At 50.2% G+C, this 24,863-nt stretch overlaps 2 long non-coding RNA genes across 2 annotated transcripts in view; one reads left to right on the forward strand and one right to left on the reverse strand.

Annotated features, from left to right (window-relative positions):
• LOC140689384 (uncharacterized) overlaps positions 1–24,863 on the forward strand; it is a 110,571-nt gene that overhangs the window by 53,478 nt on the left and 32,230 nt on the right. Inside the window, exon 2 of the long non-coding RNA XR_012064311.1 lies at positions 3,620–3,795. This is a non-coding gene — a long non-coding RNA (uncharacterized lncRNA). The remainder of the gene's footprint in view (positions 1–3,619; positions 3,796–24,863) is intronic.
• LOC140689383 (uncharacterized) lies at positions 3,566–11,817 on the reverse strand. Its single transcript, XR_012064310.1, has 4 exons — positions 11,698–11,817; positions 4,993–5,264; positions 3,979–4,169; positions 3,566–3,853 (listed from the first exon to the last, which is right to left on the reverse strand). It is a non-coding gene; the product is annotated as an uncharacterized lncRNA (long non-coding RNA).

Genomic DNA, 24,863 nt, shown 5'->3' on the forward strand with positions numbered 1-24,863 from the left:
TCGAGTTCAAGCCCACCAGCACGTCTTCGCCTGTCCAGCACTTGTTAGAACCGCTGACTTCTGTAACGGGAAAGGAATTAAGTAATTTTGTTCGGATCTGTTTTTCTTTCTTTAAAGAGGATGAAGTCTCAGGACAGAGCCAAAAACGCACCCTTGCTGGGACAGCGGGGGAGGGACCGGAGCTGTGACCTGCCCCTGAGTCCCGGAGCTGCGACGCTGAACAAAGGTGCAGTGCCCTCCGCACACCCCTGCCCAGGGCCACGGCCGCTGCACGGCCCTGGGTTTACACCTGCCTCCCTCATGAGCTGACTGCGCGGCCCTGGTCCAATCTTGTGACTGTCCTAGAGACCGGTGACACGCCTTCTCGTGTCCCCTCCAATGAGGACGTTTCATAACTTGATGAGCAGCTGTAACTCAAATGTTGTGACGTCTGAACTGAACAGCGAAAGGCAAATAAATCAGCCCTCCCATGTGGTGAGCACTCAGGCTGGTCTGTTAAATATTCCAGCTTTCCACGTTCCTGTGTCCTGGTGTTAAACAGAAGACGGTCGCTTTCCTGGTGTATATATTTTGGTTATTGAGCATTCTCACGTTCAGCAAGCTTGGGAGATTTCACCCTTGCTTTTTTTCATACATCGCTGCAGAGGTAAGACTTTACGAGCAATGTTGCAAAAGCTGAAGCATCCGTGTTACACTTGGAGAAACAGCACGCAGGAGCGGCACCTTCCTGACGGGGTGACCTGCCCTGTCATCTCTGTCGTACTAGGTACGAGGTCGTACCCCTGGGCCTTGGGCAGCAGAGAGCCAGAGCCCAGAGTGCCTGGATGTGCTGCCGCAGAAGAGGAGGAGGCAGGTCAGAGCCGGGGAGGTTTTGCTGCGCTCACCTCCATCCGTCTCTCCTCTCTCTGGGTGCATAGAGAATGTGTCTCCCCTGCGGGCCTCGAGTTGGGCCTGACCACAGGACAAGTTTGGACGGATGAGAGGCTCCCAGAAGTCTTTACAAAGCTGTCACTGCTGCAGCTGGATCCCCTGCCCTTGCTGGGGGACCCAGATGACAATGTGTCACTGATGGTGCAGAGGAACCACGGCCGGGCCCAGATCAGACGTGGCTCCCGGCTGTCTCCTGGGAGCCGGCTCCTGGGGCCCAGCTGAGCCTTGGTGGCTTGCCGTTGAGGAGACTGGGGTGCGTTCCTCCTCCGAGGTGCCCTTGCCTGTCCCCACTGGCTCACTTATCACCCACAGTCGTCCCCCGTTCTAGCCCCACGGCAGCTGTTTCCAAGGCTTCTCTCTCTGGACTCCCCCAGACCTGCCAGGAAGCCCTGACTGTGCCCAGGGCCCGCGCCCAGCCTGCGGCTCCCGCCACACCGCATCCTGCTGCCCTGGGGAAGTGGCTCTTTCTTCAGCTTTGTGTGCTGCTTTCCGGATCTGTGCGGATTCCATAAAAATATTTAAGGCATTTTCCTTCACCTTCAACTAGATCATCTGACCATGAAGAGTGAAAATCAACATCAACCGATTAGAACCCGAAGTGAAATGAGTGTGAAGCTGCATGCAGGGCATCTGCGCCCCAGTGCGCACTTGCAGGCCCCTCGGGGCAGGGCCTCTGCGCCTTCAGCCTTCACTACAGGATCCGTGACCAGGGGGTGAAGAGGCAGACGTCAGCAAGGTTCCGACAGGCACAAGGCCGTCTGAGCACAGAGTGACTTCTCATCAGTGGGTAGGGCGTTCCTCGGGCTCCACGTCCCAGGGCTGTGCCGGGCAATTGAGAACACCGTTCACAAAGATGCGTGTACGTCTTGCTGCTGGATGTCAGCTGAAAATAAAAAGGGAAAACTTTGCTGGTATGTGAAGTGCACTTAAAGTATAAAAATCTCAACTTTAAAGCACAAAATAGTGATGTTCCAACTGAAATGGAAATGCACACTTTACTTGGGGGTAATGCAAGCATGCTGGGAGTAAGTCCGAGTGTTTGTTTCATTAAGTTTGAGAACCTTTGCTTTAAACTTCCTATATACCAAAGTCAGCATAGAACTTTCCCTGAGGTTAAGTGTGAGTTGGCAGGAAGAGGTCTTCAGGGTAATGTGGTGATTTTCCCAGCAGGTGAGGGGGCAGATGTGAAGGTGAACTTTTCCTTTGATTTCATTCCCTCTTCTCCCTTTCTACCATCATTCGTTCACACCGGGATCCCTCTCTTAGAGCGTGTGTTTTGTAGTGAAACCTTTGAGCCTTTAAACGCTTGAATGTCGTAGACTGAAGTCTACTGCACAGGCCGTGTACGGGGGAGTCACAGGCCGTGTGAGTCACACCAACGTCCGTGCCAGCATCTCCATGTCGTAAGCATTGTTCATAGCTCATTGTTTTTTGTCCTGTTCACACTGGTTTGCATTTTTGTTTTATTTCTTGCTTGTATTCTTCTGCTTCATTTATTTTACACTTTGAATTATCAATTCTATAAAAGACATTACTTAACAGCAGATCTTCAAGCTGATCTAAATGGCATTAGGTAATATACATGGAATGCCGTTTAATGGAGATTGTTTTAAACAGGTGTATACATCGATATGCACATATTATTAAAAAGTGCAGAAACATGAATGTGGAATATCTCGTAAAATGGGGCTGTGAGTGATATAAATGTACTTCTTTATCTTTTTATATTATCCAATTTTCCTAAAACATTCAATACAAACAATAGTGTTTATAATCAGAATTGGTTTTTCATATGTAGAGTATACGCACAGACACAGCCCATGGCCCTTCTGTTCCCAGGCGTTACCGGTGGTTTCTGGAAGGCCGACCACTGTCCAGGTCAGGAGCCCTCTGTTCTTTGGAATGGATGGGACCGCCCTGCCACGGCCAGTAACCCTGGCAGCCCCTGGCCTGACCACCCTTGTGACAGGTGGCCCTTCTCCCCGTGGTGGCCACACCTCCTGACCTGCGGCCTTCAAGGGCATCGTGGAGGAGGAGAGAGGGCGGAGGCACCACCACCCTCCCGTCCCTGCCTCTGCTGTGCCCCGTGTGGTGCCTGCCCCAGTCCCATTGCTCATCTCCCAGACCACGACCCCCTGCACTTCTGCACGTTTGCTTTTAAACAGTGCATAGAGTGACTTTTGTAAAAGGCAAACTTCGCACCCCGTCTTCCCAATGGCTTCTTCCCCTTGCCTTCCCAAACCTCCACCAGGTCTCCGTGCGTCCTGCTCCAATCTCTGCCTTATTGCGATTACAGGATGTGTGCGTGCACGCATGTGTGTGTGTGCATGTGTGTCGGGAGGCAGGGGCTCTCGGAAACAAAGAGATGACATCTGCCTTGGGGTAGGTTACAACCATTCCCTGTGCCTGTAATAATTATTATTTAAAGAAAATTCTAATTTCTTTCCATTACACTAATCACATCTTCTATGGATTCGTCCATCTAATTTGCTAGATGAATTTAACACTCCCCTGTTCTGAACTGTACACTGTTTTGAAATTAACTTTTAAACTTATTTTTGCCTACTTTAATAAGTTGCTTTTATTGTTTGTTAGTTTATCCAACTTCTAAGGATGAAAAGAACATCAAAAGTGATGGAATCACCGTCACACTCTTTTATTTTATCTTCCTTTTATTTTCTTCTTTCAGATTAAGAAACTGAGCCCCAGAGGTGAAATGAAGTCCCAGATCCACACCTGGCATACAACTGGGTGGGAGACTTAAACCCCAGCTAAACACATCGAGATGAGGAACAGAGATACACATTGAAAGGACGGCCGACGCCCGACTGGGACAGGCGCTGCCTCTTCCCTCCTGTCAGGCTGGTGAGTGGATTGCGCTTTGCACTTAGAACAGAGAATAGTAGAGTTTCCTCTCCGGCACCTGGAATTCAAGGGAAAATTGGGAAGAGGCTTTGTTGTATCTGAAGTTGTAGTCAGTTTCCTTTGCTTTTTGGAAATGTTTTTCTAGGCACAGAGAGAAGAACACTTGGTGAAATCGTTACTTACCCTTGTCACACATAGCCTGGCATTTATTTTTATCAAGCTCAAAACACAAATGGGTTTTGAAGGTTTTCCATCAGTGGTGTTACAGTCACACACACAGCAATTATGAAATGATTTGCAGTTGCTACGCCTTCTCAGTCTGATAACTTGCTGAATTTGGGAGGTAAATGCCTGTTTCTGTAGTGTTGCAGAACCTAAGAAACACAGAAAAGAGATTTACAAAAATAGGGAATTCTAAAATAGATGAAGAAATTCAGTTTTGTCACACAATTTTACAGAGAGAAAATGTATCAAGAATACATTTTTCCCTCAACTATTTTGCTTCATTAATCATGGAACTCAACCTTTGTTTTTGAAATCAGATGTTTAATCCACTTACTTATTGTTTCAGAAAAACACTAAATCACTTAACGTATTTATTGCACACAACACGCGTGTTCTGAGAGAATCCTCATAAGCTGGCGTGGAAGCAGGCAAAGAAAAGGCTGATGTTGCGTTAATTGGGGGGATGAGACAGTCAAATTAAGACCCTATTAGTGATGAATTCTGTTGGCTAAGTAGAGAAGAAAAGGCTGTTTTCAGGAGAAGGTGCGTGCACTACAAGTAATTGTCGACGTGTGAAAACCACAGCGTGTGTTTGACGTACGGCAGGGAATCTGATAAAGCTTGCGTGTCGCCCATGGAGTCTGAGGGGTGGTTTGTAGATCCGAGTTGTGACCGCGGTCTGGGCTCTGCGTGTGAGGACCAGGGGTCCGCTCTTCCTCCCGCAGGGCCCGTGGGCCGGAGATGTGTGGAAGTGACAGGCTGAGCCCTGAATCAGGGATGTGACTCCTGACGCCAGGCCTCTGACTGGCCTGAGCAGGAGAGGCTGGAGTCAGATGGCACCTGTGCTGCAGGCTGAGCGTGGTGCCGCGGGGGGCAGGTGAGGGTCTGCACGCGTGGCGGGGTGGGGTGGGGGACTGACGTTACTGGGGCACCGACTGGGAAACGCGCTTTTGGGGCAGGCTGTAGACTCACGGAGGAAGGTGACGCTGCCTCTGTCCACCAGCCGCAGCACTGTCCCAGCTTCCCTCGCGGGATGAGGGAGAGGCAGGCTCCCACGAGGGATGGAGCACATCAGCGGGAAAGGGAAGTGGGGCCGCGTGGTGGTGAGCGGTTGCCCGCCTTCCCCCGAATATCCGGCATGCGGTTTTCCAGCCTTGGCTCTGTTACTGTTTCACTTCTCCCTCACGGCCAGCCTTTCAGAAGCATCTTCAGTATCTGTCTGACACATGATTTGTCCTCATTAGCTGAAAAAAAAATCGCTGACAATTATAAAGTGTTAGGAAAGATGGTACGAATCCCGCTGCGGTGGCACACTGCAGTCTGCGATCTGGAAAACCGGCCCTCAGGTGACATGCTCTTCCGCGAGTGCTTAGAATCCGTCCTTTTCAAGTCTTGACTCATTATTTCTCTGGGAACCCCAAACGCGGGCAGAACGAGACATGTCTCCCTCCAGAGGGTGCTTGAACAATCTAATGTATTTGGTGTTTATTAAGAAGTGACTAAAATGAAGTGACTAAAATGAGACCTGGATGTTGCCGTTGCAAACTCCCAAAACTCGTTTGCCCTGGCAGAACTCCTCCTCTGAACCTGGGCTATTTTCATTTGCGTTAATGAAAATCATACATGTATAATTTATGAATTAATACCACTCACTTGTGCAGACCTTTTACAGAGCAGCAGAATATCGTAAGTCTGTGTTAGTCTATAGATTAGAGAAATGAAAAACGCCATTTCTTAGAAAATCATGTGCCTTTATTCATGAGTAGATTTAAAATATCCTTTGGACGCAAGAGCGCGTGAAACCATGGCTTCCTTCCACTGAGTCTCACGGGTTCCATCTAATAGTAAAAGTTAACATTTTTAAAGTTTGCGGAGTGGAGTCCTTTGTAATTATTATCTGATTCAAAACTTGTACCAAAACCGTGAAGAAAGTATTATTTTTATCCCCACTTTAACTGCTTGTTAGAGAAAGAAACTTTGCCCAGAACCGGTGCTTGGATACAGATTCTCTGATTCCAAATCACAGCCACTCCTGACATCCCTGGAGGGACTGGGGTGGAAGTGCAGTGACCGAACCAGTGCAGGTAGAGGCCCTGGGGGACGTCAGCCTGACTCACATTCGGCGTCATCATCCAGTGTGAGGTTTGTTGCCGGTGGTGTTGTCTCCACAGCCCGCGTGAGGACTGTGAGCGTCAGGGAGGAGGTCCTAGAAGATCCAGGGCGGGTCAGAGCAGGGCAGGCCCGGGAGCAGCCCCGGGAGCAGCCCCGGGCTCCCTGCCTGCGCACACCCCGGCGGGGCTGCTTCCTCTGCAGGCGCGTGTCTCAGGGCCTTCCCAGTGGTGTCTGTGCACCTGGGCCTGGGGGTTTCTGGAGGCGGGTCCTTGGCTTTCACAACAAAAGAACAGTCCTCGTGGTGAACTGACCAGTCGCTGGGACTGCGCCTTGTGCGCAAGGTCCCCGGCAGATGGTCGCTGCCTGGCGGCAGAAACTCATTTATCACTTGGCGGGAGCCTCCTCTACAAACAGCAGGTGGGGTTTGCTCCTCACACATTTAGAGATGCTTAAGAAGTGTTTGGGAAGTGCAGGCATGGCCGTAAGAATTCTGTCCCCGACAGGGAACCAGGGAACCCTGGTGACTGGCAGTGGAGACAGAGTTGGGGGGGGTGGGGACAAGGGAAGACAGGGGAAGTATTTGCCTTCCCTGCCCTGCAGTGGGGCTCCCCTGCCACGCCTGCCCCTCCCGGAGGACTGTGGTGGCCAATCTGGTGCAAACTGGATGGAGCTGAGGGCGGTTTGCTCTCTCTGTCTGAGCTGCACGGACCCCAGGACCCAGGAACAGTAATTAAAATGTGACAGAAAAGGGAGAAACCCCCCTTTGTTACACCACATTCAGGGAGAATATTTTCAACCTACTATCCATACTTTTTAGAATTTAATATCTTATTTTTATACTTACCCTGATGGCTGTGAAATAGGACGGTTTCCGTACTTTCTCTGCTGCCCTTAATCTGTGCCAGTGGCCAGGCGCCGATCCCGTAATGAGGTTAGGAAGGAGGCCGGCTGAGCCTGGCTTAGAGGGGTTTGTGCTCCTGGGGAACTCCCTAACTCAGAAACCAGCGGGAGAGCTCCCACATCTAGGTCAGCCTCGGGAGCCGGCTCCACCTGTGAGAAGGGGCTGTGGATTCACCGTCAGCAGCTCGTGGGACAGATTTCATGATGGAGAGGAGGCCCAGGTCTCAGAAATCGGCACTTCCTCGACCCCCTCAGCGGTCAGGCCAGAAAGTCGCACGTCCAGCAGAGGAACACCCTCATTTCCCGACAGCCGTCCTGAAGGGCCCGGCAGACACAGTACCACAAAAGAAGGCCCTCATTACAAGGCGTCTTTCAAGGCCCACTGTCCTTCCCTGAGGACAGTCTGCTGTGTCACGTGAACTGACTCCTCACAGCCTGCAGCAAACCGCACAGGGGCCGTGTGCACACGGGGAGCTGAGACGAACAGAGTCAGGCGATCGTCATCACAGGCGACCTGCCGGACAGGCACGGGCAGTGGTAGGGCACGTAAGTAATGAATTTGTGGAGAACCAGAAGCCTGGGACTCTTCCCTCAAGGGTGGCCCACTTTCTGTTCTGACCTAAATGAACACCATGAAACCCCAAAGTGTTTTGGCGTGGAGGGGAGCTCAGCGGCCGGGCCGCGCGGCTCCCTGTGGGAAGGGAAGGAAGGGCTTGGACTGGACAAACTGGAACCGAAAGCCCCAGATCGTCTTGTTCTGCAAGAAGCACAGAGTCCTGGTAAATGGATGGACAGTTCTTGCAAATCCTGCTGTAAAGAGCCGCGATTGCCTGTCTCCGCACTCCTCCGCGTGTCGGGTTCACTGCCCTGTGTACTGAACAGTCTTGGGCGGGCACTAAGGCTGATTAAAGAATCCAGGAACGAATGTCGGCTATAATGCAGTGCGGGGAACACAATGACACAGCTGGTGGGTTAGGGCTACGCGAGTGGAAAACACGGCTCTGACTGCAGTGGCATCAGTTCCTTACTGTTTGTGAAGCACCCGCTGTGCTTCCCTCTGGGAAGTTAGTCTCGAGAGGTTAGTAGCCAAATAAACCTGGACGAGACCTGCGTCTGTCAGAGCATCTCTGTCCCAATTCCTACATCCACACAGTGTGGTTTCCCACCCCATGTTGCGTGAGGACTGCAGGACAGCCCGGGAGAAACGTGAGAACCTCCCGTGTGCTCTTAATGTCATCACTTCATGGAACAGAGTCTTTGTGTTGTTGGCATTTTCATAATTTTACTACTAAATGATCTGTATTTAGACATGAAAGAGGTGTCTTCTATTCGTGACTGCAAGCAGATGAAAGAAGCCGCCACAGAGGGAGGTGTTCCAGTGGCAGCCCACTCCTGGCGCCATTTATCACCAAACATACCGGGTCTGACTTCTCTGTGTCCCGCGCCGCTGCCTTGAACGTAATGAGCACAACCTCCTGCCAGCAGAGTGTTGGTTTAATCTCCTTGAGTGTCCTGTGGATAGCATTGTTTTGTGCGGTTGCTCATAACTTAGGCAGTTGAAATTTATGATGGAAATATTAGGTAGTTTCCTTCAAACAGGAAGTAACCCAAGCATCTTTCTGGCCTGTTTATATAAAACCACAGATTCAATTTTGGCCTGTCTTGATTTGGGAACTCTTCTAAATGAAAACCACTATAACCAGTCAGATACTTTCAGAGGTCCCCATGGCCTAATGCAATGAAGTGCTGTTTCCCGAGTCCGCCTGGCACCCGGCGCACTGGGCTCAGGCCTCAGGTCAAGGCCGTCGCGGAGATGCAGGAAGGAAACACCCAGAACGCGCCACTCCCTGTGCCCTTGCCCAGCTTTATCCTTCGTCAGAGAACTTCCCGCTAACTAAAAGCGTATTCCTCGTTCATTTACGGCTTGTTACTGGCTCTGCTCCCCACCTGGGCTCCATGAGGACGGGAACATCGTTTGATCACACGGTGTCCCCAGTATCTAGGTCAGTACCTGAACCCCCAGAAAACTCACTAAACGTTTATTGACTAAATGAATAAATGGAGCCGACGTTCTAAACGAGGATTGAAGTCTGGATGAACGGTCAAGGCTCCGGGTCTGATGGTCCCGTCGTGGCTGTGCCCAGCTGGACAGGACAGCTTAGAACAGGCTGCCGGATTTGGCGCAGGCCCACCCCTAAGGTCAGCGCTGCGTCACTCACGTGGTACTTGTGTTCCTCCTCCATCCGCAAAGCCCACGTGTCTCTAGATTTTCTGCTGGCACTCATAGAATTCTGCGTTTCCTTCCTTGAGCAAAGAAACTGGTGTGGATTCTTCCACCTTTGTCATAGGCTCTCTGCAGCAGGGTTAGAACAGGACGGGGAAGGCATGGGCGTCCCTCCCCTCTGCTCTCTGCTGAGGAAGCAGTGAGGAAACACTGGCCACGCACTGCTGCCTTGTAATGCTCGGTGTTCCTCACAGACGTCACGAACAGTTTCACTGCTAGGGAGAAACAGTCATGAATTTCAGACATGTGATTCAAGCTTAGGGCTGCAAACAGATAAATTTAATAAACTTGTGGTTAAGTTGAAGATTTTCTTGGATTATTGTGACGAAACGCCTTCTCTTCCTACTGCCTGGTCCTGACCTAGACTGAGTGACACAGAGATGTGGGCGTCTGTCTGGGAGCTTGCCCGGCGGCCCTTGATGGGAAGAGAGCAATGACCGTCGGGGTAAGGTAAACTCTAGTGGGTCCCTAACTTCAGGTTTTCAGAATCTATCACGTTTAAAGGTTCAGTAGTTTTTGACAAACTTCCGCAATCCCAAAACTTTCATTTGTAAATTCATTAAATAGTCGCTACATTCATTTCACATGCTGAGCAAAATAAATGTGAATAAACATTCTGAAGAGCTTAGAGAAGAAAAACAAACAAACAAAGACAGAAGCAAGTCACATCCCTGAAGAAAGGTAAACAAGACAGAACGCACCACGTCTACATCAGAATCCTCAGCGTTGACAGCCCTTATTTCAGTTTCCAGTTCTGCTGAAGATTTGTTGGGTCACATGTGTTTCCACTTTTAGGCACATGTTTTATATTCTGTCATAATAACTGAGTGCTAAGTGTTCCACTTGCTTCGCAGAGTTTATCATACGCTTTCAGAAGTGCATGTGCAGGATCAGCGCCACCCGCAGTTATTCTCGGTCTTACTCAGGCCCTGAAAATCTCTGCAGAAAACTCTCGTCAAAAACAGTGATTTCCTTTGCATTTGTTGATGTTTGGCTGAACGCAACTGCAGATGGTGCCACCTTTTGATGGCGGGAGGTGAATACGAGGTCTAGAAAACAAAGCCAGCATTTTTCATAAGGGACCGTTTGGGAGCAGATCTGCATTTGAGTAGGTGCTGAACACTGTGGGCACGCTTCACAGCCTGAACGTCTTCCGAGCGGCGGTAGCCTGAGCGAGAAGCTCTGTGAAGTTCATTGATCTCCAAGGAAACATATTTAAAATTGATTCCGGGTTGGAAAATGCTCCAGCTCCTTTCCTGGTCCCACTCTGTATTTTATAATTTTGGAAGGTGTTTAAAAGTTATAAATACTGCAAAGGGTCTTAGTGTTGGAAATATACATTTTTATTCAAATATTTGTCCTGCCTTAGAAGAGATCTAAAACACTGGATAATAAACTTTTTTTAAAATTTTGAAATTCACTCTCAAAACATGAATGCTTGTCTCACCACCTCAGAAATCTTCAGAACCCTGCATGTTTAATTGCAATGCTGGTCTCAACACCCTTAAGCTTTCAAAATTCCTTAATCATTGTGTGTGCGCGCTCCCGCATGCCTTGAAGCTGTTGATACTCGACAAGGTTAAATCACAACAGAGTGTTTTCTCCTCGTCCAGCAGCACCTTAGAGCCATCAGGTATGATTCTGAGTAGCCCCCAAGCTGTATGTAACAATAAAAGATTAAGTAGAAACATTATTTTTGTTTTACTCTCCAGGAGTTTAAAGATTCAATGGAAGTCAATAGGTAAAGAAGACAGCAAGGAGCAGTAACTAACACAGCGTGTGTTCTCTGCAGGGATGAGAGCCAGTTCGTTGTAGGGAGGAAATGAGTTCGTATGAAGTAGGAATAAATTGGAAATGTAAAATGTAGACGTGGATGCACAAAGAGAGTCACGTCAGTATTTTAAACGTGTCTGTCAAAAGGAGGTTTCCATAAGGAAACAGTCACAGTGAAGAAGAATATGCAGAATCTTGGGTCATGACAGTTTGTGCTTGCTTTTCCATTTCAACACACACTTAGAACGTCCTGTGACGTCTGAGAAGTTGGGTCCTCCTGCTGTCCTGTCAGGATGCCATCAAAGTGGCTCAGAAAACTAAAGTGCCACCGGAATCTGGCCAGGGAACAGGCAGACAGCTCCTGTGGGCGTGAGGTCTCCCGCTGGAAGGTGGCCGATACAGCAGGCCCACGCCAGCCCCAGACAGGCGCTTCCTTCTTTGTGGGTGAAGGTGTCCCGGCCCAGCCCACAGCTTTTCTGTAACAGGAGACAGTGCCTACCCACGGTGCCCTCCAGGTGGCGGGGAAACCAGATGGGGCCCTGGACAGCTCAGGCCGCTGTAACACACCACAGACCAGGGGCTCACAGACAACAGAAATGACTGCTCACGGTTCTGGAAGCCGGGGGCTCAGGATGCCTGCAGGTGCGGTGTCTGCATAGGACTGACTTCTCGGCTCATGGACGGCGTCTTCTCCTGTGTCCTCACATGGAGGACTGGCTGGAGGCTCTCTGGGGCCTCTGCTGTAAGGGCACTGATCCCATTCATGGGGGCCCCACCCTTGTGACCTCATCACCTCCCGAACGTCCCCTCCACACACTGTGACATCAGGGGTTATGACTCCCACACTGACCTGGGGGGACACAAACCTGAGACCACAGCAGAGGAGCTGCAGGGTTTCTTGTGCAGAGGACTCAGATCCTCCTTGATGCGATTGCCCAGGAGGAGTGGTGATTTCCCATCCTCAGGCTCAGAGCCCCTGTCTGTTCTCAACTGCTCAGAGCAAGGGGAAGGTTCTGGACAGTAACCCTGGTGCCAGGGACCCAGAACCCTCAGAGGGCACCCCCTCTCCTGGAAAGCCTGGCCCCACGTCCTCTTCACTCTGTCACTGGATCAAGAAATGTCTGCTACCGTCTGCACCCCCTGCTTCTCCAGCATCTTGACTGAATTCCTCTTAGTCATTATTCTTTCCATTTGAAACTATGAAACAGGGGATGGAACTAAAGGGCTTGATAGTAACGAAGTTATCATTTAAAATGTGTTTTTCTTAAATTTTAACTTTTATTTCATTAAAATTGGTAATAAATATACATATTATAAAATTCAAAGGTAACAAAAAATGTGCTGTTACCTTTCCTTTCACGTCTGGGCTCCCTGTTCGCCTCTATAAAGTCACATATTGTTACACATTTTTTTTGAATGCAGCTGACGTACACAACTGTTTTTTTAATTGAAGTATAGTTGATTTACATGTTAGCTTCAGGTATAGTTACTAAGTTTCTATGTATCATTGAAGGGTTAATTTTAAAAGTAAGTAGTGATTAATTTTGACAGAGGATTTGTAAGTTTATTTTTTAAATTACACATTGAGAAGAAATGACTGAGCTTCTACAAGGAGGCTCTTAAAACACTGAAAAATAAGGCACATATTCTAACATTGCTATGTTACTGTGTAAACGTGTGTTCATGCATTTTTACATGCACTTCCTATAATTATCCAGGTGAATGTCTAAACAGGAAAATATTCAAGGATCTCCATTCAGCCAAAATGCTTGTAACGATTAAGTTTTGTTGGAAGGATCAGTTAAAATATGTGCTGTGTCTTAGATATAAAAAAGTAAAACGGATGGTGCCGAAGGTTTTTAAAAGGCAAAAAAGATTTACTTTTGATTTCTCAAGCAGGATTTCCTTGGTCTCTTGAGGACGTCTCGGGTCAGCTGTCTTGTTACCTTCTTCACAGTCAGATCCGGGACAGTCATCTGTATTCAGATTGTCAGGTCATTTTTTATTAAACCCAGAGGCCTTTCCCCAACAGTTGTAAGAGTGAAGCCCCCCTCTTGTGTCTCCAGGATCTAACAGCGTCCCAGGTATGCCCCGGGCTGGGGTTCCTGCAGAGTCAGCAAGGCTGGTTTAAAACAGGCGCTCTTGTCGCACACAGATACAGTGCAGACAATTGGTGTCCAAATTTTCGTACGTGAAGTCAGCCAGCCCTATCCTTGTTGAATTGTCAGGCAGACAGACAGCTGAAATAACCCCAAGGTGCGGCTTTTCTAAGGGGAGTGAAGACAGGACGGGCTGATTACGCCCCAGGTACTTTTCGTGGGCACCCCCACACTAGGCAGAAGGGCTGCAGTCTTTCTCGCTCCCTTTACCTGAGATATTCAGGCTACGATTTCCACGTCACCCACCTGTCTTCCCAGATTGCCGCAAACATCTCCCCACACACCCCAAGTTCCTGTTGTGGGCGCAAGGGACTCCCTCTTCACAATGTCGTCTCCCAGCAGAGAGTTCCAGGCCAGGTGCCCAGAGCCCAGACCCCTCAGGAGAGGAGCTGGAGGTCAGCCCTGGGGCCCTCTGGTCCCACAGTCCCTGTTCATCCCCCTTCCAGCCCTCCCCACCTCCCTTGCGCGCCATCCCCCTCGCTCCTCTCCTCACTCTGCACACCTGTCCCCACCGCCCCCGCGTAGATACCGCAGTCCACCAGGGCCACCCACACCCCTGCCCAGGGCAGGGGTCCTGACCTTCCGAGGCCCCTGCCTTGGCTCCTGAGGGGCACACCATCCTTATGTTCAACTTGATAAAGGAAACCATAGTGCAGAAATTATGTTTTAGGAGTTCTTTTTTAGGAAAGCACTTGCTAAATTGTTTGAGTGTGGCATTTACATTTTTGAAGCCCTTCTTGCAACTTCTATTAAAAATATAAAGAAAATACAAACTTCAAGTCGCTGTCTGCTTGGCTTCGTTTGGTTTGTTTTTTGCGAACACCGTTAACAGCTCTTGGCGACTCTGACAGCACATGTCCAGAGTCGGTTTACAGGGAGTCGCGAGCCGGGGTCAGAAGAGGCGTGGGGTGGAGGTCCTGTTGGCGTGGAAGCAGCAGTGGGAAATTTTCCATCACTTCTCTTCTTTTAACTCATTGACTCCATGCAGAGAGGTGGGGGTGCACCCTCCTGAGGTCCTTGCATGCCTACGGCACCCCCCGCAGGTGCCCACGGGGTTGGTGGTACCCTCTCTCTGTTCATTTCACACCAGCCAGTCCCACTTAGAAAAAAATCTTATGTTAAAACTCAGTAACTTAAAATTCACTCAAAATTTTAAGAAGGAACTATCTGAGGTGTATTGCAGAAGAACCTCGACTCCTAAGCTGCAGTGAGCACGTCCCTGGGTTCCCGTGCACTGAGCAGTGAGACGTACAAGACAGTGGTGAACAAGAAAGTGCTTCATTTGTTGTGTAGACGGTGATCATCTTCCCAACAAACACAAAACCAAACCTTAAAAATACTGCCCCCCCGCCTCCCCCACGGGCTGTTGTGAGTGACGCGGGCAAACTCACATGAGCGTCTGGAGCCAAGGGGGACCCCACATAACAACGTTCAGGGAATCTTCAGGGGGTTCTTACTTTTGTTGTCATCTCTGCGTCTCCATTTGAAACATTCAGGCTGCCTGTTGACAAGGAGGACATCTCAAAACCGTCTTGAGTGTGGGTTTTCTGGCCCCGCCCCCGCTCCGTCACCGGTCACCAGTCACCGAGACCTGTTCCTGGCCCGCAGGGGTGCTGGCTCTGCTCTGCGGCACCCCGCCCTCCGGGAGAGCTGGCGGGGGGGCATGCTCCTCCTCCGCATCCCAGGCTGGGTAAGTTCTCACCTTGCAGTGAGCGGCCCTTGAATTAATGGCTTTGTGTATTTATTTGCCCCAGAGTACTCGAGCAGTTAGTCTGCGGGTGACAACAAGGGGGTCAACAGGGCTTGACAGCATCTTCCTGCCTCAAGGATTCCTTCTGTCCCAGGACGGCGGCACCCACCCCAGGCTCTGGTTCCTCTTCTCTCCGCTGCCTCTGCACGTCCCTCTACAGTGGTTCCCTTCTCATGCTAGGACCTCAAGCAAGTGGAAACGTGCAGAGAAACTGCTTCCAAAAATGCCTGTCCGAAAACCAAGGGTGGATTCTTTTTGTTAGTGTAACTTCCCATGTATGGTGAAAATTCATCTAAATAATCCCTTCATAATTCCATCCAAAGCAGCTAAATTTGCTCAATATTCTCCATCAGTGGGACCCAGCTCTACAGATTCTTTACAGGCCGTGAAGGCTTCCCAGAACGCCGTAATTATCGACGGAAAGAAACACCGTGATTAGGAGGCAAGTAATTCTTGCCGCTTAATTCTAAACCTGACATTTTCTAAGCATGGGACCCAGGCCTCAGTTTCATGCTCTGTAACATGAAAACATTGGCGTGGACGATGTACTGAGTCCTGGCACTGAAGTCATACAGTTCACTGGAACATATTTCTAAAAGATCACCAAGAGGAGTTATTTTTCAGACATACATACGTTGTATGTAATACAGCAGTTAGATCAGATTAGATCAGATTACATCAGATCGATACACTGAAAAATTTGATCTAACTGATTTGTCAGCGATGCGTGATTTAAATATTTCACAAAACGTAGAATAAGATATTCTGGTGTTGCTTATCTGTGTCATGTAAGAAATTACTAGAAGTCACTATTCTGCCACCACTTAAACATCCATTATAAAAAAACGTGACAGTCATTTCCCTTGCACAGCTAGATGTGAAGAGGCTCCCAGTGAGCACCCGCGCTTTGCTGCTCCCACGAGTAACGGCAGGTCCCGTGTCGTCCCCTTGTCCACGGGGGCACCTCCCTGTGGCTGGAAGTCAGCCCGAGACTCGTCATCCTGTAAATCTGACCTCTCAACCTCTGTGCATGTGCTTTCCGTAGAAAATTATTTTTCTCTTGGAAACCAAGACTTCTCATTAAGAAGAAAATCAATTTTGGAAAATATAATAAGAAATATGCAAAATGCTTAGTTCACTCGTAAGCTCGGAATGTCTGACTGTTAACAAAATTGGAGCCCCGTGTTAATTTACAAAGCGAAAAGAGCACTTTACTCAAAGAGGCAAAAATGGGAAAAGCTAGTAGCCTTAGAATGTTCTAAGAGGCCCAAGAAAGTTCCTGTGATTTCAAAAGTCCTGCCTACAGCTTAAAAGTCCCCTGAATGCATGGTGGTGGGTGGGTTACCTTTGCCAGGCCAGGAATTTTCTCCAGATTCTGTGTTATCTGCAGACAGCCTTCCCGTAAAGAGGGCCCCAGTACAGGCAGGAGCCGGAGACCTGCAGCTCTGTCTCCCCTCGGACGTCCCTCCCGCCAGGAATGGGAACATGGGAGCTCAGAATCTGTACAACCTCCCGGCCAAGAGCCCTGCCCCCATCACAAGCCTGTCCTCCCCATCACAAGCCTGTCCTTCCCCATCGCAAGCCTGTCCTTCCCCATCGCAAGCCTGTCCTTCCCCATCACAAGCCTGTCCTCCCCCATCGCAAGCCTGTCCTCCCCCATCGCAAGCCTGTCCTCCCCCATCGCAAGCCTGTCCTTCCCCATCGCAAGCCTGTCCTTCTCCATCGCAAGCCTGTCCTTCCCCGTCGCAAGCCTGTCCCTCCCCCGTCACAAGCCTGTCCTCCCCCGTCACAAGCCTGTCCTCCCCCATTGCAAGCCTGTCCTTCCCTGTCACAAGCCTGTCCTCCCCCGTCACAAGCCTGTCCTTCCCCGTCACAAGCCTGTCCTTCCCATCACAAGCTTATCCTTCCCCATCGCAAGCCTGTCCTTCCCCGTCACAAGCCTGTCCCTCCCCGTCACAAGCCTGTCCTCCCCATCGCAAGCCTGTCCTTCCCCGTCACAAGCCTGTCCTCCCCATCACAAGCTTATCCTTCCCCATCGCAAGCCTGTCCTTCCCCGTCACAAGCCTGTCCCTCCCCGTCACAAGCCTGTCCTTCCCCATCGCAAGCCTGTCCTCCCCGTCACAAGCCTGTCCTTCCCCGTCACAAGCCTGTCCTTCCCCCGTCACAAGCCTGTCCCTCCTCGTCACAAGCCTGTCCTCCCCCGTCACAAGCCTGTCCCTCCCCGTCACAAGCCTGTCCTTCCCCCGTCACAAGCCTGTCCTCCCCATCGCAAGCCTGTCCTTCTCCATCACAAGCCTGTCCTTCCCCGTCACAAGCCTGTCCTTCCCCGTCAAAAGCCTGTCCCTCCCCGTCACAAGCCTGTCCTTCCCCATCGCAAGCCTGTCCTCCCCGTCACAAGCCTGTCCTTCCCCGTCACAAGCCTGTCCTTCCCCCGTCACAAGCCTGTCCCTCCTCGTCACAAGCCTGTCCTCCCCCGTCACAAGCCTGTCCCTCCCCGTCACAAGCCTGTCCTTCCCCCGTCACAAGCCTGTCCTCCCCATCGCAAGCCTGTCCTTCTCCATCACAAGCCTGTCCTTCCCCGTCACAAGCCTGTCCTTCCCCGTCACAAGCCTGTCCTTCCCCGTCAAAAGCCTGTTCCTCCCCGTCATAAGCCTGTCCTTCCCCGTCACAAGCCTGTCCTTCCCCGTCACAAGCCTGTCCTTGCCCCTGACCTGAGAGGCCTACTGTCCTGCTCCCAGGGCGGCACCCTCACGTTTCACCACCTCGCCCATCAACATACCACCCCTCACCCCGAGATGAAAAGCTGCCCAGCCTAGACCGGGGCAACATTTTTTCAAACTAGAAGATCTCTCTTGAAGACGCAGCCATTAGTGAGCCCTTCTTAAGCAGACCCTTTGGTACCAAGGACAGAGCCCTCTGCAGTGAAACGTGTGTTTATAACGTAATTGCTGCCTCTGTGAAACGTCAGATATTGTATATATGCCTGTATAGACTTATATTTTCATTGTACTGTAAAAATTACAGGGCATTAGAAATGTCAATTTATTTCACATAAATGTGTGGTTGAAAAAAACAAAGTCACAGAAAAGCTGACGAATTCAGTTATTTCATAAACGCCACAGGCGCTGTGAGTTGCTCAGCAAGGCTGCGAGAACGTCTGCGCTTTGGACTTTTTCTTCTTTGAGGATAGTGTCTAACCCGGTGGGGGCCTCCGAGGCTGTTCCACAGGAGTTCCAGCTTCAGATGTTGAGAGAGGTCTTTCCAGGTCCAGCTGTTATTTGGGAAGGTCATCCCTTTACGTATGACTGTTTATGTATTTTTCTAATTCTCTGCGATTCTGTCTTGCTTCTTCTGAAACAAAATCACTACATATTCCTTTTAGTTCTATAATTCATTTTTTTTAACATTTCTTGGTGTCCTTTTTTTTTTTTTTACAAATGAACTCCTCACGTTTGTATTCCCACAACAGACGTAATCCATTTTCACTTAAAACATGCATTACAGTCGTGCGTCTCGGAAGACTTCTCGCAATATTCCCATATTAGACTATCTATAAGATACTCGTCAGATCTAGTTCACATTAAAAGGAAAAAAAAGTTCAGTGATTTGAAATCCACATTGGTACTTTCTTTTGAATTATGAATGACCTTATCCAAAAAGTATCTTCTGACATGACTTTGAACATAATTTAGGTCAAGAAAGTGAAGAAGGAAGCTAATGTGTATTGACTGCTCACTAGAGCCATGCATAGTCTAATTTAATCCTCCCCATGGTTCTCGGTCCCTTAGGAGCCTTTAACCTCACTTTACAGTTTTCAGATGAAGCGACAGGTTCTGAGACAAGACCCAGCTTGGCCGGGTGTTGGAACGTTAGTGACTCCAGGTCCTGGTCGCAGCCCAGTGGCCTTTCATCACACCCTGTACCTCGTTCTGCCTGCGAGACATGGAGACTCACTCGGGAAAGGACGGTCAGAAGTTGGCTTTCAGTTCTGTTTCCGTTCACCAGCGTATAAAAGATACTTCATTATCTCCTTGAACGCAGCAGTCCAGTCATGGACAGTGACGGGCATTTGTAAGAGAAGTTTATAAGCGTCGTAGAAAGTGTGAAGCCGGGGGGCAAAGCAATGATCTGATCGATGAGCTAGAAATGTGGGTTATATACGTGAACTATGATTATATATATACATATTTAATATAAGTAGCTTATATACAGTTTCAAAATACCAATAATAACAGCCCAAGTTGAGGCAGACCAAATTAGGTGCAGAACATAGACCAAGTACGCAACTGACCAATAAGGGCGTGCTAGGATCGCAAGCGAGCTGGTGGAGGCCCGATGTGGCCAAGGCTGCGTTGATACGGGTGGATGCTGGTCAGCTTTCAGTTGCACAAAATGAGATACAAAGAAACTGCATGTGTTCAGAGGAAAATAATCGGGAGGAAACACAGTGAAAAATGCGTGTCCCCCGCTCCTGAGATAACTGTTCTGGGTCTCAATTTTCAGTTCATCTGGACTCTCAGGACTGCGTCTAACGGTGGATGACTTGCAGCGTACTGATCAGAAAATACCTAGTTAATTGTCTCCAGGAAGGATGAGGAACTTAACCCGACAACCTCCCTCTTCTTCTGGTCGACGTGCCGTGTAGCCGCAGTCGTAGTCATCTTGGAAGGACGTGGATGGCTTCACGCATGATCTCAAAAGCTGCCCTTTACCTGCCGACCGACGCTCATCTTATCGGACGGAGAGTGTCATACACACACCCTTCTGCCTTTCTCCCCCCAGCACCTGCTCACGTTCCAGTAAAAAAAATAACAAAACTCTCTTTTTTTCAATCTTGACCACTCTGTTTAACTTCTGTGCTTCATTTATTATTTATTTATTTATTTTTATTTCACTTTTGTGGAAATACAGTTGACACACAGTGCTACGTGAATTTCAGGTGCACTGCACAATCCTTTGACATTTGTGAAGATCCTGAAACGATGACCTTCATGAGTCTAGTAACCACCTGTCCCCATGCGAAGGGATTACCGGGCTCCTGCTGTGCACGCACCCCCGACTGACTTACTGTGCGGCTGCAGGTTTGTGCCTCTTAACCCCCCTCACCTGTGTCTGCCCCTCCCCCACCTGGCAAGCACACGTCTGTTCTCTGTATCTAAGGGTCTGTTCTGATTTTGGTTTGTTTGCTTTGTGTTTTAGGTTCCGTATATAAGTGAGTTCATACAGCATTTTTCTTTCTCTGACTTATTTCACTGATCGTAGTGCCCTCAAGGGCCATCTATGTTGCAGCGAATGACAGGGTTTTACTCTTCATGGCGGAGCAACATTCCATGGTACATACACACCACATTTTCTTTATCTGTTTGGGTATCGGTGGACATTAGGTTGCTTCCATGTCTTGGCTGGGAACACGAGGGAGCGTGTATCTTTCTGAAGTCGTGTTTCTGTCTTCTTCAGGTGGACAGCCGGAGGTGGAACTGCTGGCTCGTGTGGTGGTTCTAGCTTTAATTTCTTGACGGACTTGTTGCTGCTTTTCACAGTGGCTACACTTACGTTTTGAAACAGATACGTTGTTTCATGTAAACATGATTGAACTATTCATACTTCGACTGTTAACTTATCTCTGGGTTTGTCCTTTGCTGCTAATAGTTTGCCAAAAGGAGCACAGAAAAGACAACACGCAGTGAAGTGCGGTCTCTCCCACCATTTTACCAGCGTCACAGGTTTAAAAAGCGTGTGACGTGTGTGGTCGCTCTCCCCGTGACGGGAGGTGAAAATTTGGCCGCCCCTCTGCTGCTGCCCGGAGTAGGTCTCCAGGCTCCCGCCCCCGGTGTCCCCACTTCCTGGCGATGTGCGTCTTAAGCTTTTGCTGTCAGAGGACCCTCTTCTCTCATGAGTGAGTTAGCCGGGGCCTGGCGTGGCACAGAGAGACCGCGCGCGGTCACATGGGTGCAGCGCTTCGAACCTGAACTCCCGGGGGGACGGGAGCAGGCCACCGCGGAAGCCACGGGGCTGCGTGAGGCCACTCGGGACCTGGTGCGAAGGTGGAAGGGACTGGGTGAGACTGAGCAGCAGCCTCGAAGCCCTTGAGAGACAGAGAGGAGACCCCAAAGGGGCCAAGAAGGTGCTCAGAGGAGCATGAGGGGGCCAGAGCGCACAGGTGCCGGCGCGAAGGCGGTGGGGACACTAAGGAGAGAAGTGGAGCCCTTCAGAGGGGGCAGGGAGGCCTGGGAAGAGGGGCTCTGCGACATGCCCAGAGGGCTAGCGCGCGGGGCCAGGCTATTAACGGTTGTACTTACACGCATTGCTTTCCGTCTGTTGTGATGATCTGCGGCTGCTCCCAGCCACAGAGGGCCAGCCAGGAGACGCCGCTGGTGATGCCACTGATGGAGAACACGGAGCGGGCACGTTTTATGTAACGGATGGCGTCGGGGGCTGACGTGGTCTCTGTGCAGGCCCGGTCTGACTCCAGACCTCAGTGTGGGAACGCAGAATAAGTGGCTTTGAGCTACAGGACCCGGAGATGCGAGCCAGGGGGACACGGCTCACCCAGACGGTGAGGACCCCCTGCTGGCTGGAAATATAACCCTATTTGGTCTCAATGTTCATGTTTTGGGTTTTTTTTTTTTAAGATTTTCTCCAATAGTACATGGTAATCTGGATAGAGAAAATGACTGGGCAGTTGACAGATCATTGTACGTTTGCTGTGGTGTCTGGCAGAAGGATGTAGCCACGACAAATCTAAGTATACACTGAGAACACACTTAGATGATCCGCCCACAGGAGCCAGAAATGGAGGAGGAGGAGGAGAGGAACTAGGGAAAGGTGAGGAACAGAGATGGGAGAAGATCCAAAGGCTCAAAGCCTTTATTAAAGGAAATAGCAGGTCTCATGTGAGCCACGTGAAAGCAGAGCTGGGGGCAGGGCGTGGTCGGGGAGCAGCTGGGGAGGTGTGCGGGCTGGGGGGGGGTCCCAGGGAGGGGCTCCGTGGATGAGCAGCTCCAGTGAGTGAAGGGGCGACGGATGCAGGAGAGTCGGACTCTCACCATAATGCCCGGTCCCTGCACGACCCTCTAGGGTTGTGGAGGAAGTTGGCGTAGAGAGAAGTACCTACAATTATTCATCATTTTCTGTTAATTCTCTTATAACAATAACTTGCAGCCATAACAGTACATAAGACTAGAGGCTTAGATACGCACTTTCCACCTACCACTTCCTTTATTGGTTCCCTAATGCATTTATTTCCCAGTCCTTGTGAGACCCTGCTCTGTGTCACGTGCCATCTCGTGCTGCGCTGGGAACACGAGAAAAGGCAGATGAAGTGAGAGCCTGCCTCCATCGTGAACTCGTGTGTTCTCCAGTGGAAACACAGAGAAGCCCTAAATGAATAAGTAAAAATGTATTTTCATATGTTGGCAAAGTGTTGTAAAATAAAAGCGATGGAGTAGTGTTTTTCAAAGTATTAAGAGTGACCCATTTTGTTGCGTAAAATTGACTCATTGGGTCACAGCCAACATTTTTAGTGAAATGCTACAGTGGATTAGAATGTAACAGGACACAGTGCATTGTGTGCATAAACTTTCCTTTCTTGTGAGCCCTCTCCTCTGCACCCACCACTCAGCGGGTGTGTGTGTGTGTGCGCGCGCTTGCAGGGTGCCCATGTTTTGTATGACCCTGGGGTAAAATGACAAGACTGAGGCAGCCAAGCTGGTGCTAAGGAAGGGCTTCCCCGAGGCCAGGAGTCACCTCTTGGAGGAGATTGTCTTAGGGCACAGACCTGAATCATGAGAAAGACTTAGATTTGTATATATCTGGGGACTGGAGTCCAGGAAAAGGGACCACTGGTGTGTGCAGAGCCTGAAGAAGCTCGACGTGTCTGAGGAAGATGAAGGATGGTCCTTGGCTTTGTCTTCCCCAAAGACTCTCGTCACCTGTGCCAGCCTCCCCCTGCGCTGGGGGTGCTCGGGGCCCCAAGGAGTAAAGAAGCTCTGTACTGGGAGGTGGGTGGTGAGGAGCCGGCTCCCATGACTCCGGACGTGCGAGGTCCCACGATCTGCCCTCTGCTGGCTGGAGGCCTGGGAGAGCAGGTGGGGTAGCTCCATCCAAGCCCAGAGGCCCGAGGACTTGGGGGCTGATGGCGTGCAGCCTGGTCTGGGGGCAGGAGAAGCCGAGGTGAGAAGTCCCAGCTCAGCACTGAGCCAGGAAAGAGGGCCGTTCAGTGGGCTGGACAAAGCCCCACAGGGGAGGTGGTCTACTGTACTGAGTCCGCCAACTCCAGGGTTGACCTTACCCTGAAACACCCTCAGACACGCCCAGAAAGGGGGCTCCAGCCTGTCAACCTGATGCATAAAATTAACCATCCCTTGCTCCCTCCACCACATGGCCTGGCTGGCTCCACACCCCTGAGTCTGCGCGCACACACACACACACACACACAGCTTCTTGTTTGCATCAGAGAAAGCAGCATTAGTTCGATCCTCTCATTTTAATTGAATTTAAGTACATGTTTAACATTCTTTCTAAAGAGAAAAAAAGTGGCTGCAGTCTGAAATTTTCCACTCTTAACAAAGCATGGGGGGAACCTGACAGTCATCACGCTAAGTGCAGTGGTTTGCAAGACACTCGTTACAGCAGGCGGCTCGATTCCTCCTTCAGCGACATCTTCCGAGAAGCGCCTGCACAGAGGTACTGACCATGGATGCGGGACCCCGTCTCTTCCCATGAAGGGCAACCTATTAATTCTCACAGTGGCTTCATCAGAGACTTACTGCAGGACGTTTTAACTAGAACGGATGTGGCAAAATAAGTTTGCTGTGGGAGGGGTGCTGGGTGACCTTCCTGGTCGGGTCCCCACACAGTTTGCCTCCGTGATGATGTCAGGCTGGCACCGGGGCTGCGGGGCAGGAGGGAGCTGTGGGTCAGGGAGCCGCTGATGCTGTAAATCCTGATCCAAAAGCCCAGCAGAGGCTGTGAGGAGGAGAGAGAGACCTTTTAACACGCTAACAAATCTTTCAATACCTACATAATCTCCTGCGAGCTGGTGAGTTTGAGGTCAGATATTTGAAGACCAGAGGAGGAGGGGCTTCACCATCTCCCTGCTGAGAACCTGGACAGGAACACTTCGTTCCAAGTTAAATGCCAAGACTCACCATCTCTTTTAAGGTGAAAAAGGGTTCAGTAATAATTTTTTAAAGTCACTTGCAGTCACGTCCAAGCTGTACCAATATAAAACATCAGGGAAATTTGAGTACATAACTTGTGCTTATGGGTCTGAAATGACTGCTGTTCACAGAGAGAACAGCCTTGTCTGTGGACCCACACGTCCAGTCAAAAAACAAAACAAGATGAGCTTTGTGCCATCGGAAAGAAAGCTTCACCGTGCACCTTAGCACGAACCGCATCCTGTCCGCTCCACTCACCTGCGACACCTACCTGGGAACCGACAAGTCACTTTCCGCATTTAAAAAAGCCTTCACGTTCTTATGATACCAAAGCCCAGTCAGTCTTCCGTCCCGGGCGTGCTGCTCGCTGTGGGGCACAGCGCTGCTGGTGCCGGCGGCCTCCGTGCCGACCACGGACGCCTGAGGCGAGGCGGCGCAGGAGCCTGCGTCCCACCGGCCGCACGTCCTGTTTCTCCTTCATTCTTCTCCCTTCCTTCTTTTCCTCCCTCACCCTTCCTTCTTTCCTTCTTCCCTCCCTTCCTTCTTTCATTCCTTCTTTCTTTCCTCAGAAGACTTCCCGCTATTTGAGGTTTGCGCTCAAATGATTGTCCGGGTTCAGACGTGAGTAAACGGCTCGCGACAGGGAAGTGACGTGAACAGCCGTGAGCTGATGACCAAAGCAACAGTAACGGGAGGGGAGGGGA

The sequence above is a fragment of the Vicugna pacos genome, chromosome 26, assembly GCF_048564905.1.
Source record: "Vicugna pacos chromosome 26, VicPac4, whole genome shotgun sequence".
Taxonomy (NCBI): domain Eukaryota; kingdom Metazoa; phylum Chordata; class Mammalia; order Artiodactyla; family Camelidae; genus Vicugna; species Vicugna pacos.